Below are 17,045 nucleotides of genomic sequence, written 5' to 3'. Positions count from 1 at the left end.
GAGAAGGCGATACAAAGGTTGACGAGGAATATCAAGAGTCGACAATCACAAAGGAGAAATATGAAGGAAATCTTTATTCTGATTAACGATACAGATTCAACATATATGGTCTTTTGATCAGAGTTCAATATGGTATTCTGGAGTTCCTTGGAAGAAAGATTCAAACCTCCTGACCAGAGTCTCGTATGAGTTCGACCTGATCAGCAGGCTTGGGGGCTTGTGTTGTGACTAAAATATCCCAGTCCCGGTTCAAGGCGGTTTGCTCGGTTCAATGACAGTGTAAATGGGTTCAATTATTTAAACAAAGTAATCTATGGGTCCGCCCAAGATTACAAAGAAAGGTTGATCATCACCATCCAATCGAAGCTACGATCCCGGAGGTCATGGTTGAAAACACTATAGGCGGGAAAATCTATATAAAAAGGAAGCAAAGGACTTGTCGGGGTTAAGTCTCTCAAAACAATTCATACACTGGATTCATTCTTGATTTTACTCCATTAGAACATCTCAGAAGCTCCTTCGAGCTCTGAAGAATTGTCTTCACATACCTAACTAGACCGTCGGAGATGCGACGCCGATCAAGACAATCGGCTCCGTTTCTAACTGGTGTGTTTCATTTTCCAGTGAACGAGAGACTAATAGAGGAATAAAACAACTCAGATCGATCTAGATCTGAAGAGCTTGGTGCGAAGATTGCGGTTCAAAGCTATTGGCAAAATTAGCACCAACAGATATTAACAGAGATAAAACAAGTGAATTTAATTAATATAGACAAAACAAGTAAATCTAAGAAGGGAAGTGAAGGACAAAACGAAAAATTGAAATAGAAAATTAAGGATAGGGTAAAGGTAAAGTGTTTTAATTGTAATATTACAATTTATATCCTTTAATTTGGTACGGTTTCGGTACATACCGACAGTATGAGTACCTAAAACCAGAACTGTATCAAAAAAATTCGGTTTCCATACGTACCGTACCGTACCGAACCGAATTTTGAAAGGTACGATGCGATTTTAAACAGTGTAGTTCGGTACGGTTAAAAAAATATGAAATAAAATAAATAAATAAATAAAATTGTTCCGATACGCAATTGACACCCTTACCAATCCAAAAAAATTGAATGTTAAAATGTCAAATTTTGTAATTTTAAAAAGCCAAGTGGAAAGGTTGGCACAACTTACAAGGTCAAATCAAGATTTTATTTTTATTTCGCTTTTTGGTAAAGCAAGGTAAAGTCAAGTCAAGAGGAGAGATACGGGAAAGGACAACCTCCAGTGGGGTCCATGGGCACGTGAAACGGCAATCTTTTTGAAGAATTCCTTGGCGTGGTGAACATATAATAAAAAACAAGAGTTTCTTTGTTATCGTGGGCCCTTTTTGTATCGAAATTGATGGCGGGAGGCCCAGCGTGTTCTAATACGTCACGTGCACCATATCCTGTTGTGAGTCCCCACAGTCGCTTTCATTCAAGCAGCGTCTGGTCCCTTCTTCGAGTCCGGATCAGCTCCCCCGACGGTTTCTGACCACACAAAGCAGTGGGGCCCACGGTGAAAACACTTTTTGGAAAAACACAAAAAAAAAAAATTACATTTTACCCGTGGGCCCCACGTTTTGTGTGGTCAGAAACCCGTCGGGGAGCACTCTGTGCTACCCCGACGGGGTGAGGATCCAGATTCCCCTTCTTCCACCTTCGCGTGAAAACGGAAAAACCATCGCGAATCATTATCCACTATTGCCCTGTGTGGTCACCATTACTCTCTAGTGCGCAAAATAGTGCTTGAGATTTTTCTGTTTTTATTTGTGCACTAGGGTACTTGTTTTTTTTTTTTTTTTGATAATTCACAAGGTGGCGTTTGATTCTGCAATTCTGCGGAATCAGATTCCAGGAAATCATCTCCAACAAAAAAAAGGGCGTTTGGTTAGGGCCTGTTTGGTTACATAAATTCAGGAATTTAAAATGAAATGAGATTTCAAATCTATGGATTTCAAATCTATGGATTCATGATTCAAAAAATTAACCATTTGGTTACTTGAATCTAATGAAATGAAATCTGTGGATTCATCTTGAAAATTGTTTGGTTACCTGAATCTGTGGAATGAAATCAGTAGATTCATCCTGAAAAACTGTTTGGTTATCCTAAATTTGTGGATTTGAAACCAATAGATTCATCCTGAAAACTATTTGGTTATTTGATTCATGGGTTCCAAAAATTAACTTTGTTAGTTTGGTATATTTTTTATATGAAAATAAAAAATATTTAAATTCACAAAATAAATCAAAAACTTTAAAATAAAAAATATATAAATTGACAAATTCACTTTTAAATTTGTCTCCATCTAAGATATTCCATCATCAACAATCATAAATTGCTTCTTCATAATTAGATTTGCTTATACCTCACAGGTTCTACATTATCAAAACTGAATTAGTCCTATCTGGTTGAAAGATTCAAATCCAAAACCTAAGTCTATTAAGGTATATACGTGGCTAACAGAAAACAAAAAAAAAAAAAAGAAGTGAAATATAAATGTGTTTAGAAGTCTTTCATAAATTTGATGCTTGATAAGATGAAAATATTTACCTTATAGAAGTCTCATAGATTTTCTTTCATAATATGGAAGTCTCATAAATTTGATGCTTGATAAGATGAAATATTTAAGTTATTATTTATAAAGGAGATTATGGATTTACTAAATTGAACTGCGGTATTTATTTTAAATTTTATCTTTTAAAAATATCAAACTCCAACTGTATTTTGGAACTTAAAATTTCTTGATTATGCCATGATCTTCACTTATTGGAAGCTTGAAAATTATTTGCACCAGATGGCTATGCATCGAAAACAGATGCCATGAACATTGTGAGATTGTGCTTTTCCTCAATTCTCCTATACATATGCTATTTCTATGGTTCCTTATGTAAGAATGTATAGGAGAACTAAGGAAAAGCACAGTCTTACAATGTTAATTACATGTCTGTATCTCCATTCTTTTTTATTTATTTTGACAAATATATTAGTATATTAGAGGATAAGCATTGCTGATGGCATTTACGAATCAAACCCATCACTTGGCCTCAAAGCAAAGGATAACGAATTATTAAGTTAGCAGAACAACGACAAGTGCTTGCAATTTTGAGTTTCTAAGTAAGCCTCCGTATAAACAACCTGGTGCAAGTGTTAAATGATGAGCAGATTCTTACAAGCATATTGTGGAGATCTTCCATGAGTCCTAAATTTCATGAGATATTGATTGAATTTCAACATAGGCACATACGAAATATTACATACCTGTTGCGTATAGAACTTCTTCGAGAGTCGGATATTGAGATGACCACCTTAAGAGCTCTCCAACCAAGTTGGAATAACTGAGATGCCTGCACACACAAAGAAAGCAAGAACGGTCCGGCCTAGTTTTGGCCGGGGAGCCGCCTCCGACGCTCAAATCAGCCTATGTGACAATAATGGTTCTTGAGAGAGTTCTCAAGAACGTAATGAGTAAGTACTCAGATGAAAGTTCTCGTTACCTTTCTCCATGTTGGAGGTAGGTTTATATAGAAGTTACCTGGAGGCGGCGATTCCTTAGATTCCGGATCGATAGTTGAGGAGTGAGTGGAGTAGTGGAATAACGGCTCCTTCTTTGTCGCACCTGATAACGCCGTTATGCTGACTCACCTCCCCAATTCTCGGAATAGATATGTTGAGTGTTTATGCGTAACTAACTCTTCTTGACTTAGTCAAGAGAGTCTTCTGAGAAATGCTAGAGTTGGATATTTTTCCCAAGTGTGGCACTTCTCCAACGAAGAAACGAGCCTGCCCAAGAGGGAGGTATCTCTCCCGAATGAGGCCCTCGGGACCTTCTCCAACGAAGAAACGAGCCTGCCAAGAGGGAGGTATCTCTCCCGAATGAGGCCCTCGGGACTTTCTCCAACGAAGAAACGAGCCTGCCCAAGAGGGAGGTATCTCTCCCGAATGAGGCCCTCGGGACCTTCTTCAAGGATGAGATGCACCCGCCCACGGGGGTGCCTTTCTCTCCCGAGATGGGGACTCGGGACTCTAGCTCCCCACAACAGAGCCCCCCATTCCGTGCGATCGGTTTCTCGAGTGTATGGAATGCTTTTCTCATACCTCTTTGAAGGTTTTTTCTTTTGAAGAAATTCCAATGCGTCTTCTTGAATGATAGCCATCATTTCTCTAAAGTCTCGTCGAGTCGAGAAGCCCCCGCCTGGTTCTCCGAGAGATGCCATTGCCTTTATTAAGGGTGACTACCCAAGTGAGGTCCCAAGTGTGACGCCTTAGAAATTCCATCTCATGAGAGTCTCACTTGGATTTTCATAAGAGGTGGGGAAAACTCCCGAGTGGCTACCCGAGCGAGGTCCCGAGTGTAACGCCATTGAATAATTCCATCTCATGAGAGTCTCACTTGGACTTTCATAAGAGGTGGGGAAAACTCCCGAGTGGCTACCCGAGCGAGGTCCCGAGTGTAACGCCATTGAATAATTCCATCTCATGAGAGTCTCACTTGGACTTTCATAAGAGGTGGGGAAAACTCCCAGTGGGCTACCCGAGCGAGGTCCCGAGTGTAACGCCATTGAATAATTCCATCTCATGAGAGTCTCACTTGGACTTTCATAAGAGGTGGGGAAAACTCCCGAGTAGCTACCCGAGCGAGGTCCCGAGTGTAACGCCATTGAATAATTCCATCTCATGAGAGTCTCACTTGGACTTTCATAAGAGGTGGGGAAAACTCCCGAGTGGCTACCCGAGCGAGGTCCCGAGTGTAACGCCATTGAATAATTCCATCTCATGAGAGTCTCACTTGGACTTTCATGAGAGGTGGGGAAAACTCCCGAGTGGCTACCCGAGCGAGGTCCCGAGTGTAACGCCATTGAATAATTCCATCTCATGAGAGTCTCACTTGGACTTTCATAAGAGGTGGGGAAAACTCCCCAGTGGCTACCCGAGGCCGAGGTCCCGAGTGTAACGCCATTGAATAATTCCATCTCATGAGAGTCTCACTTGGACTTTCATGAGAGGTGGGGAAAACTCCCAAGTGGCTACCCGAGCGAGGTCCCGAGTGTAACGCCATTGAATAATTCCATCTCATGAGAGTCTCACTTGGACTTTCATAAGAGGTGGGGAAAACTCCCGAGTGGCTACCCGAGCGAGGTCCCGAGTGTAACGCCATTGAATAATTCCATCTCATGAGAGTCTCACTTGGACTTTCATGAGAGGTGGGGAAAACTCCCGAGTGGCTACCCGAGCGAGGTCCCGAGTGTAACGCCATTGAATAATTCCATCTCATGAGAGTCTCACTTGGACTTTCATGAGAGGTGGGGAAAACTCCCGTGGGGGCTACCCGAGCGAGGTCCCGAGTGTAACGCCATTGAACCCGGTCGGTTCGGGGGGCGGCGTCGGGTGACTCTCTTGGGTTCTTCGTTGATTTGAAGGGCGCTCCTGGGTTCTTAAGCTTGTTAAGAACTCTCCCTGGGCTCTTCTTAAGAACGCTCTTGGGTTCTTGAACTTGTCAAGAACTCTCTTGGGTTCTTCGTTGATTTGAAGAGCGCTCTTGGGTTCTTAAGCTTGTTAAGAACTCTCCCGGGGCTCTTCTTAAGAACGCTCTTGGGTTCTTGAATTTGTCAAGAACTCTCTTGGGTTCTTCGTTGATTTGAAGAGCGCTCCCGGGTTCTTAAACTTGTTAAGAACTCTCCTGGCTCTTTGTAAGAAATGCTTGTGTCTTCTTCGCTATAACTTTCTTTTCAAGAAAAAGGATGTCAAAAATGGAGACGTAGACTTTATTGAGAATCAAATGGTCTTTCGACTTGCTTGCATTTTCTCGATATAGTCCACGGCATCTTTTCGAATAGTCGGCCAATAAAGGCCTTGGCGTATTATTTTGTGGGCTAAAGCACGACCTCCCATATGCGCTCCGCATATTCCTTCGTGTACTTCGGCTAAGGCATATTGAGCTTGAGAAGGGCCAACACACTTTAGAAGAGGTCAGGACCGATCTTTTATAAAGTTGTTCTTCAATAATGGTGAACTTCGCTGCTTGATTTGTAACTGCCTTAGCCTCCTTGACGTCTTCCGGAAGGATATCGTTCTTCAAATATGATATTATTGGGTTCATCCAACTAGGCTCTTCTTCAATATCCATTGCCTCGGCCTCCCGAATGCTAGGAATTTCTAAGCTGTTCAATATAAACGGCTGAGCCTAAGGTCGAATATTTGGATAAAGCCAACTTGGATAACTCGTCTGCTACTTCATTTTCCTTTCTCGGAATTTGCTTTATCTCAAGATGATCGAAATAATGGCGACAATCATCAATTTTGGCTAAGTAATTTGCCATTCTTGTTTCCTTTGCCTCGTACACTCCACGAACTTGATTCACGATCAACTGCGAGTCGCTTCGGACTTCCAATTCTCGGACTCTTAGGGCTCGGGCAAGTCTTAATCCTGCTAGTAGGGCTTCATACTCGGCCTCATTATTAGAGGCTTTAAAGTTGAATCTTAAAGCATAATGAATAGTGAATCCATCCAGGCTGATAAGCATTAGTCCTGCTCCACTCCCCGAAGAGTTGCTTGAGCCGTCAACATGTAAAGTCCATAACTCTGGACCGGGTGAATTTTGTACTCCCGAACTAGGCATGCTATTCTCAAGAATGAAGTCGGCCAGAACTTGTCCCTTTATGGCTGGACGAGTTCTATACTCAATTTGATACTCGCTCAACTCAATAGCCCATGTGACCATTCTTCCGGCTAAGTCTGGTTTCTGTAGTATCTTCTTCAACGGGAAGTTGGTCAAGACTACAATTGGATGAGCTTGGAAGTATGGTCTGAGTTTCCGAGATGCGATTACAAGTGCTAAGGCTTGTTTATCCACATCCGGATATCGTGTCTCGGCATCTATTAAAACATGACTTATGAAATAGACAGGATTTTGTGAAGTACCTTCTTCTTTTACTAAGACCGCGCTTACTACCGCTGGAGAAATGGCTAAGTATGTGAATAATTGTTCTCCCGTTGAAGGTCGGGCTAAGAGAGGTGGAGTCCCGAGCTTCTCCTTCAATTTCTCGAACGCTTGCTGACATTCATCGGTCCATAAGGTATCCTTTGCCTTCCCGAGCTCTTTAAGAGCTTTGAAGAAAGGCAAACATTTCTCACCCGATCGTGAGATAAATCTGTTTAAGGCTGCTACTCTTCCGGTTAGACATTGGATGTCTCTGACCGTCCTTGGCGACTCCATCTCGAGCAAGGCTTTGATTTTCTCCGGGGTTGCCTCAATTCCTCTTCGGGATACCATAAACCCAAGGAATTTTCCGGAAGAAACTCCGAAAGCACATTTCTCCGGATTTAGCCTCATCTGGTATGTTCTCAAAGTATCAAAAACTTCTTCAAGATCTTCCAGATGACTTCTTCGGACGATACTCTTTATGAGCATATCATCCACATATACTTCCATATTTCTTCCTATTTGGTCTTTGAAGACTTTGTTTACCATTCTCTGATAAGTGGCCCCAGCGTTCTTCAACCCGAATGGCATTACTTTATAAAAGTAACTTTCTCGATCCGTCATGAAGGCCGTATCCTTCTCGTCCTTGGGATTCATCATAATTTGATTATATCCCGAATAAGCGTCCATGAAGCTCAATACTTCATGTCCCGCTGTAGCGTCGATCAAAAGGTCGATCCGAGGAAGTGGATAGCAATCCTTTGGGCATGCTTTATTCAAGTCCGTGTAATCTGTACACATTCTCCATTTGCCGTTGGCTTTCTTCACCATGACTACATTCGCCAACCAAGTTGGGCATTCTATGGGTTTTATAAAACCCGATTGCTCTAGTTTCTCCACTTCGGTCCGGATGGCAGCATGTTTCTCGAGCGAAAAATTCCTTCTTTTTTGGATCATTGGAATTGCATCGTCCCTTATCCATAAGCTATGTTCTGCAATTCTTCGATCTATTCCGGGCATGTCTTCGGCCGACCATGCGAATACATCTAGGTTGTTTTGGAGAAACTCGGTGAGCTCTTCCTTGAATTCCGTAGGCTGTTCGGACCCGATCATAGTCCCTCTTTCGGGAAGATCCGGATGAAGTTGAATTCGCTCAAGCTTTTCAACTGGTTCGGCTCTCTGCATAGCTTCTTCATCCCGATCATCCCGAATTTCAATACTCATTGTATTGCCCGATCTCTCGGCTTTTTTGACTTTCTTAAGATAATTCACATAACATTGTCTAGAGAGTCGCTGATCCGAAGAGCACTCCCCGACTCCCGCTGTGGTTGGAAACTTCAACTTCATATGTGTTGGAGAAACCACCGCCCCTAAGGCGTTAAGAGTTGGCCTCCCAGGTAGAACGTTGTAAGCTGAAAGGTCCCGAACCACCATGAATGTTGCTTGGACGACTGCATCCCGAGGGGAGGTCCCGATCCTTAGATCCAATTGGATAGTCCCTTCGGATATGGCGGACGACCCGGCGAACCCATATAAGTGAGTCCCGCATGGAGTCATCATCTCGTCCTCAAACTTCAATTTCTTAAATGCTTCATAAGATAGTAAGTCGGCGGAAGATCCCGTGTCCACAAGAACTCGGTGAACTTCTCGGTTTGCCAATTTCACTTTGATAACTATAGCATCGTCGTGAGGAGAAGTGACGCCCTTGAGATCTTCGTCGATGAAGGTTATTGGATCTGGGCATAAGTCATTTCTTCGTTTTCTTGGTAATTGCATCGATCCAACGAACCGTGCCTTTTGCTTCGCCTTCTTAATGGATTCTTCCGTCGGATTTCCCAAAACGATGTAAATGGGGGAAACTCCCGAGTGTCGGGTTTCTTCTCGGGATTCTTATCCGCCTCTCTCGGGACTTTTGGATTTGAGTCTTTTAGTTGATCTAGGTGGGGACTTCTCTCGATCTTGTCGCTTCTTCTGAAGGTACTTTTCAAGATGCCCTCCTTGGATGAGTTTCTCGATCTCGATCTTTAAATTTCTGCACTCATCCGTATGGTGGCCGTAGTCTTTGTGGAAACGGCAATACTTTGTCATATTCCTATCTTCGGGTCGGGCTCTTATCTTGCCCGGCCACTTCAAATTTTCGTTATCTCCGATCCGTAATAGAATTTCGACCTCTTAGTATTAAGAGGTGTAAAGTCTCCATTGGCGAGTCTTTCTTTCCAAACTCCCTTTTTGTCATCTCTTGCCCGAGCATTTGAATTCTAACCTCTTTCTCCATAATTCTTCTTTTCCTTTACGCCTCTCGTAGACTCTTCTCGGGCTTCGATAACTTCTGCAACCGTTGCTTGCTTTTGGCATTTCTTAAGAAGTGCTCCATAAGTCCTCGGCTTATCTTGAAGCAATACCTCGAGCAAACGTCTTTGGGTTATTCCGCTCCATAGTGCATTGTACGCCACCGTGTCATCCAACTCTTCTACCTCAATAGCCACTTTATCGAATCTTAGAAGGTAGTCCCGAACGGACTCATTTGGTTTCTGCCTAATGGCAAAAAGGCTATCTGCTGTCTTCTTACTCCCGATGCAACTTCGGAATCGGGCAATAAATTTTCTCCCGAGTTCTCGAAAGTTTTGGATGGATCTTGGCGGTAGGCTAGAAAACCATTTTATCGCCGGGCCTTTGAGAGATGCCGGGAAAGTTCGGCATAATAGCTCATCTTCTCGGCCAATAACTGCCATGACCGATTTAAAATAACTAATATGTTCTCGAGGATTGGACTTACCTTCATAGGGTGTGAATGTCGGCATGATAAAGTTCGGTGGAAGAGGTGCTCTCATGACTTCTTCTGAGAAGGGTTCTCTATCAACCACATCATAGTCGTCATCGAGGTCCCGATCATCAAGCCGTCTCTCCATGGCATCTAATCTTCTCCCGAGACCATGCGCCTCTTGACGCTCTTGCGGAGACCGAACACTTCCGAGATCAGAATATTGGGAAGTTGGTCCATGAGAAGATCCATATTGACTAACCGACCCTCTCGGGTTATTAGATCTAGAATGGCCTCTTCCGTGACTTTCTCCTTCTTGCTCCCGAACTCCTTCATTTCTGCGCCCTTTTCTAGGTAAATCTTGAATTTGTCTAAGCCCAGCCAAACGGTGGAACACACTTCCCCTCGACCGATCCTCTCAGGGACGTGGCTCTTCAATATGCACTCCTTGAGATCTTTCTCCAACTCGTTCGGCTGGCCTTCTTGGTATTCTGGGATTTCTCCTTTCTTCATTCGCCGGACGTTGCCTATCCCGAGTCTGACGGACGGCTTCACGCCTTCGTCCCTCTTGGGAATTTCCCGGGGGTCCGGATGGTACCCCGATCCGATGGACTAAGCCTCGAACAACTCCTTGGAGTTCCAACATTTGTTGTTGGACTTCTCTTTGCATATTCTCGCAAATCGGCCACTTGTCGCTGGAATAGGAGGTTGACTCGAACCGCCTTCTCCAAATGGAGTTGGAATAGTTAACGGGGGATTCTCCGGAACTCCTTCTTGACCTTCCTCCGGAATAGGAATTTGTCGATCTAGAGAAGGGAGAGTTTGTTCTTCAACACGTCCGTTTTCTGTCTCCCTTTCTCTCGCTCGAGTGAGAATTTGAGAACTTGCCACCTGAGGTGTGGTACGTCTCGTCATGACTTTTTGTGATGTTTCCCACAGGCGGCGCCAAATTGTTGCGTATAGAACTTCTTCGAGAGTCGGATATTGAGATGACCACCTTAAGAGCTCTCCAACCAAGTTGGAATAACCGAGATGCCCGCACACACAAAGAAAGCAAGAACGGTCCGGCCTAGTTTTGGCCGGGGAACCGCCTCCGACGCTCAAATCAGCCTATGTGACAATAATGGTTCTTGAGAGAGTTCTCAAGAACGTAATGAGTAAGTACTCAGATGAAAGTTCTCGTTACCTTTCTCCATGTTGGAGGTAGGTTTATATAGAAGTTACCTGGAGGCGGCGATTCCTTAGATTCCGGATCGATAGTTGAGGAGTGAGTGGAGTAGTGGAATAACGGCTCCTTCTTTGTCGCACCCGATAACGCCGTTATGCTGACTCACCTCCCCAATTCTCGGAATAGATATGCTGAGTGTTTATGCGTAACTAACTCTTCTTGACTTAGTCAAGAGAGTCTTCTGAGAAATGCTAGAGTTTGATATTTTTCCCAAGTGTGGCACTTCTCCAACGAAGAAACGAGCCTGCCCAAGAGGGAGGTATCTCTCCCGAATGAGGCCCTCGGGACCTTCTCCAACGAAGAAACGAGCCTGCCCAAGAGGGAGGTATCTCTCCCGAATGAGGCCCTCGGGACCTTCTTCAAGGATGAGATGCACCCGCCCACGGGGGTGCCTTTCTCTCCCGAGATGGGGACTCGGGACTCTAGCTCCCCACAACAATACCTAAAGTGCTTTGCAGTTGAGAGTTATAACATAAAGAAGACGAGATGGTTCCAATTAAAGGGAAGGAACATACATTAAGTCATTTTTGGTATTTTACAGAAAGAATTCCCCCACAGTGGAAATTTTGGTATTCAGAATTAGTCATTTTCATTGCCTGCCTTGCTACCGAGAAATATCACATTTAGAAGGGTAGCCCGCCAAGCTGTTCCATCTCCCAGCTCAACTGTGAAGCAAATCTTTCACATCAGGGAAAATATTCCTGAAATCAGCAAAAACATTGTCTCACACCACATGACTTGGATGTGTAAATCTCTTGCATAATGAGGTACTAGTATAAGAACCCGGTTAAAACCTTCCCAATTGAGAAATTAGAATTATAGCAGAAGAGTTTATAATCTAAACTTGGTGGCCGACTATTAAAAAGAAAGCAGGTTCCATCATCAAGGGTTGCACATATAACCCAGTCGTTTGAATCTTACTAGAAAGAAAGACAATAGTTGTATATATAACCCAATCATTTAATACTTAATAATCCTTTCAACCTTTGGAAGTCCAACCATGTGTTGTAACAGCTCCATTTATATTCTTTGCTCCAACTGGTACTCAGCTTGCTATAGATATCAATTGGTAGTTCAGAGGACAGAAAGAGTGATGAGTAAGTAGCTCAGGAACTTCTAACTGCAACATAATAAGAATGCAAGCAAAAGGAGCACATATGCGGCTTCTCCAACTGCCATGTTTTTGGCTCTGCAGATACGCCTTGTCGTATACTGCTTCTCCAACTATATCATCATCACAATCACAACAGCGAACGCCACCAACTTTGGATGCCCTGCTCCAAGCTATGTGCTTGCAAGAATTTCTGGATTGGGAAGTTGGCTGCATATGTGAATATTTGAGGGATCAACCCATACACAAACAATGCAACAGCATAAGCAATGGTGGCGGATTCACCCAGTAGGAGTAGTATGGGCTTTTGAGAATATATAAACCACCATGAGTGGAATTCCAGTTGCCATGAGTAGGATTGTTGACCTCTGCATATAGACTCCCAGCATTTCATACTTAACTGTTCCATAAGCTTGCCCACATAGTGTCTCAACCGCACTACCCATGCTAAGCTGTCCATAGATAAACAAGAATTTATCAGTCCTTGGGTAGTGCTTATCCTTCAATTCACTAACTGGTAATTACAGAAATGAAATATGGGTGGGGGTTGTACAGAGAATTAATGCTCTTACAACTGTTAGAAAGACGCATTCTATGACAATACAGACTACCATAGAACTGTTAGAACACAAGCATCAGTTAAGCAGATACTCTTTGCAACAAAAAAAAAAAAAAAAAAAATGATTAATGCTCAAACCTTGGCTTCACACCAAGATCAATGTTTATAAGTCAAGTGATTGGGACTTCAATAGATTGTAATATAGCCTCTTGTGTCTTATGGCGGTCTGTCAAGCTTTCCTTGACATTGGTCTACCTAGTTCACAAAAAGGTCCAATTATATTCCTTCTCCAATGGTTGTGGCCAATAATAAACTTCATTCATGATACCTCAAAAAAAGGAAGTATCTCGTGCCTTCCGGATATCAGAGAGTAATCAGGATTGTTAAAGTCCAGAGAAGACAAAATATGTCATGTCCAGAACCACATTCTACATTCTTTTGTGGACCAACATAGACCTGTACTCATACATCTAATCTGATCCCAAATTTGAAACCTCTAGTAGATAGAGATCCTTAATGGAGATAAAATATATGATTTTTACATTTCTCTAGAATACAATGCAGCAAAGAAAAAAGCATAGAGAGTGGCTGGTACAATGGTAATCTTTATTGTATTTTTTTTGTTTTCAAGTTCCATCCCAATTGGAGTCAGTCAAGTAGCAAAACAAGCCATCAAAATAATAAACAAAATCCCCACAAAACACATGATGTTCATCTCATTAGAGTAGCATGTATAGGAAGTCAAAGAAATGGAGGAAAATATAAAAGGGCTCTGTAGAGCTGCTAACCTTCTCCACAACTCAACCAGTCTCAAATTTTCTAGACAACCAAGCAGTTAAGGAAACACAAAACGGGAACTGCCCTTTGATCAGTACCATGTATGAAGGCTTTTATAGGAAACACAAGTCACTAAGGACACATAAAAAAGTATGTGGACAAAACAAAGCAAATACATCAGAAAGCAGCAAGTTAGAACTTAAACAAAATAGTTTAACCAAACAAGTTTCTAGGTGAAATAGAAGAAGAAGAAAAAAAAAAAAAAACAAATACAATACTATAGAATGAGGATTAAGGAAACATTTAAGATTTCCTGTAAAAGTAATTCAACAAGAAAATGTGTTTACATTGGGTGGGATATGAATTAATAATTAGAAGTCCCCTCTAAATATATAAACTCCTTTTAGAGGATTAGTTGATCCCCAAAAGGCGAGACAACTTGGTTATCGGAAAAAAATTAGTGATGATGTGAGATTTAAATGAAATAAGTTCTCTATTAAAACTTGGTCTCCCTGGTTATTTAGATTATATGCCCAGTTCAACCTCAGATGCAAAAAGGGAGAAAAACAAAAAAAGAATGTCTATTAACACTTCCATTTCAATTTGGGTTGTAACTCAAACATCACAATAAAATTTGTGAAATAAATCTGGAAACAAATCAATACTTTTCAGCTTGCTAATTGTGTACAAAATTAATTTCCAAATTTAAAGAAATATAAATTACTGATTTGCTTTGCAGTAATTCCTTTGTACAAGTATTGGAGGCTTAAAACTGCCCCTGAAGCTACTTCTTCTACCTAATGTTGGAGCTGAACCCCTTGAAGTTTGATTTTGATGTTCAAATACTTCTGAAGCTTGATTTGATGTTTAAAAGCTTCAGGTTAGCTACAGATCGACCATGGAATCCTTTATCCTCATTCTATAGGCTTAAGGGATTAGGTCCACACCTCTGTTTCGAAATTCCAGACGCAGACTTCATTGGAATTACTACAACTATAAGAAATTAGACATAGAAACTAGAACCAGGAAGAAGCAAAATAAAGTTTCGAAACCTGTAATTTTGTTGGAAATTTGTTGAACAAGCTTGACCATATGATAACAGGAGCTAAGTTTCATTGGCGTTCTGCAACGTTAGTGAATATAAGGAGGCAGTGGTTTAAAATAGCAGTGCTTGTATCGATCAATACATCAGAGAAATAGAAGAAAGAAAAAAACAAATTCAAGACTTGAACTGAAATGAGATTTAAACCTCACCTTCAAGCTTCAGAGAACGGAGCACCTTCAACCTAAAAAAGCTCCTTTGATCTTCTGAAAACCCTACCGTGAGAGAAAAAAAAAAAAAAAAAAAAAAAAAAAAAAAAAAAAATAAAAAAAAAAATATTTTTTTGGGGAGAAAGAAAAAAATTTGAGAGGGGGGGGGTGGGGGGGTGTTGTGGGAAAATAAAGGGGGGGGGAAACGCCATTTTTTTTTATTTTTTTTATTTTGGCCAAACACAGAAAAAAGAAATGCATTCAAAGAAACAAGTCTGGGGAAATCCTCCCAGCAAGAACATAGTACAAAGGATCAAGACCTTTAGGTGGTTGCATCCACCAAACTTTCGACATGCCTAAACGGTGGGCCCCCCTAGCCAAGAAATCAGCCTCAGTATTATCTGTTCTAGAAATATGAAAGACAACACAGTTGTCAAACCTCAACAAAGAGGTCTTAATAAGCTGAAGTAAGTTGGAACAATACCAATCTAAAGTACTAGAGTGATCCTGTAGACTAGAGACAACAGCCTGACAATCAGAGAAGAGCTTGATATTCGTGATCCCTATAGAAGAGGCCACTTGAATGATGTCATATAACGCTTCCAGCTCCACTTGCTGTGTAGATAAAGCCCAACCTGCTTTCATGCGAGCAGCTATAAAAGACCCAGAGGAAGTCTTTATAATCCCACCACGACCACTACGAGAAGTTGACGAATCCCAGGAACCATCTGAGAAAATGTGAAAAAAATTTGTGTCATCAATATCTATCATATGCGTATTCAACGGATTAAATAGAAGACTTGAAGTATGCAGCATATGAGATTCAATCACTTCTGTTGTGGCCGATGAAGAAATAGTCTCAAAAAAATGGCCATGAATATCCTGCAACAAACCATTTAGTGACCATAAAAACATACTTAAGTTAGGTGCAAGCCCTTCAAACCAATAAACTTTTCTTGCCTTCCAAATTAACCAAGCTACTGCACTCCAAATAGAATGCACCCAATCTAAATTACCATTAGTCCTATAGAAGGATTCAATAAAGTTCCACCAGTCCACAATGTCATGACCGTGAAATAAATCTATATCCAAACAAAGAGGTGAGACCTTCCAACAAAGTTTTGCAAAAGGACAATGAAATAAAAGATGAACAATCGATTCATGGCACATTTGCAATAAAAACACAACGGAGTGTAGCAACCACCTCTTAAAAACAAATTTAAATTTGTAGGAAGAGCATTATGTCCCAATTTCCAAATAAATTGCTTAATCTTAGGCAATGTATGAACTTTCCACATGGAAGTCCAAAAGGATAAAGAGTCTGAGCTGGTTCCTTTGGAAGATAAGCCTAAAAAGCCTTGTAACTCCACAAAATAAGCAGATCTAATAGTGAAATTCCCTGTTCGAGTATGTTTCCACACCCATCTATCCGGCACTATCTCAGATAAAACTGGAATTTTAATAATTGCACTAATCTCATGAGATAAAAACCATCGTTGCAATTTAGAATAGTCCCAGGACCTTGAGGGCCAATGGATTAATTCAGCCACCCATAAAGGACTGCCTGGAGATGGATCTCTCCAAATACGGTTTAAAGGAAAATCAGGAATCCAAGGGTCAGAGAATACCTTTGTTTGATGTCCATTACCTATGTTTCGAATCAAACCCTTTTTAAGAACTTCTTTCCCCGCATGTAAACTCCTCCATCCCCAGGAACACCCTCGCGAACATCTGGCATCAAGAAAATCATCATTAGGAAAATATTTGGATTTTATAACTCGGCCCACAAAGAATTGGGATTTTGCAGCATTCGCCAAGCTTGTTTAGCTAATAAGGCTTTGTTGAAAATGTAGAGATCACGAAACCCTAAACCCCCATGCTTTTTGGATGCACATAACGTCTCCCAGGAAACCCATGAAATACCTGTCTGAGAACCTCTTCCCCACCAAAAAGTTCGAATTTGTTGATGTTGCGTCTTGAACTTCTTCGAGAGCCGGATATTGAGATGACCACCTTAAGAGCTCTCCAATCAAGTTGGAATAACTGAGATGCCTGCACACACAAAGAAAGCAAGAACGGTCCGGCCTAGTTTTGGCCGGGGAACCGCCTCCGACGCTCAAATCAGCCTAGGTAACAATAAAGGTTCTTGAGAGAGTTCTCAAGAACGTAATGAGTAAGTACTCAGATGAAAGTTCTCGTTACATTTCTCCATGTTGGAGGTAGGTTTATATAGAAGTTACCTGGAGGCGGCGATTCCTTAGATTCCGGATCGATAGTTGAGGAGTGAGTGGAGTAGTGGAATAACGGCTCCTTCTTTGTCGCACCCGATAATGCCGACTCACCTCCCCAATTCTCGGAATAGATATGCTGAGTGTTTATGCGTAACTAACTCTTCTTGACTTAGTC

The 17,045-nt window shown here is 41.8% G+C and overlaps 1 long non-coding RNA gene across 1 annotated transcript; it reads right to left on the bottom strand.

Annotated features, from left to right (window-relative positions):
• Positions 1 to 3,166: 3,166 nt before the first annotated feature.
• On the bottom strand, positions 3,167 to 14,725 carry LOC149011506 (uncharacterized). The gene is made up of 3 exons (XR_016174762.1): positions 14,643 to 14,725; positions 11,384 to 12,504; positions 3,167 to 3,290 (listed from the first exon to the last, which is right to left on the bottom strand). It is a non-coding gene; the product is annotated as an uncharacterized LOC149011506 (long non-coding RNA).
• Between the last annotated feature and the right edge of the window lie 2,320 nt (positions 14,726 to 17,045).

Source organism: Hakea prostrata, chromosome 7 (assembly GCF_041222555.1).
Source record: "Hakea prostrata isolate BN-2017 chromosome 7, UWA_Hpros_2, whole genome shotgun sequence".
NCBI classification, from domain to species: Eukaryota; Viridiplantae; Streptophyta; class Magnoliopsida; order Proteales; family Proteaceae; genus Hakea; species Hakea prostrata.
Note: the sequence above shows the minus strand (reverse complement) of the source record. Positions and strands in the feature narration are given on the sequence as shown.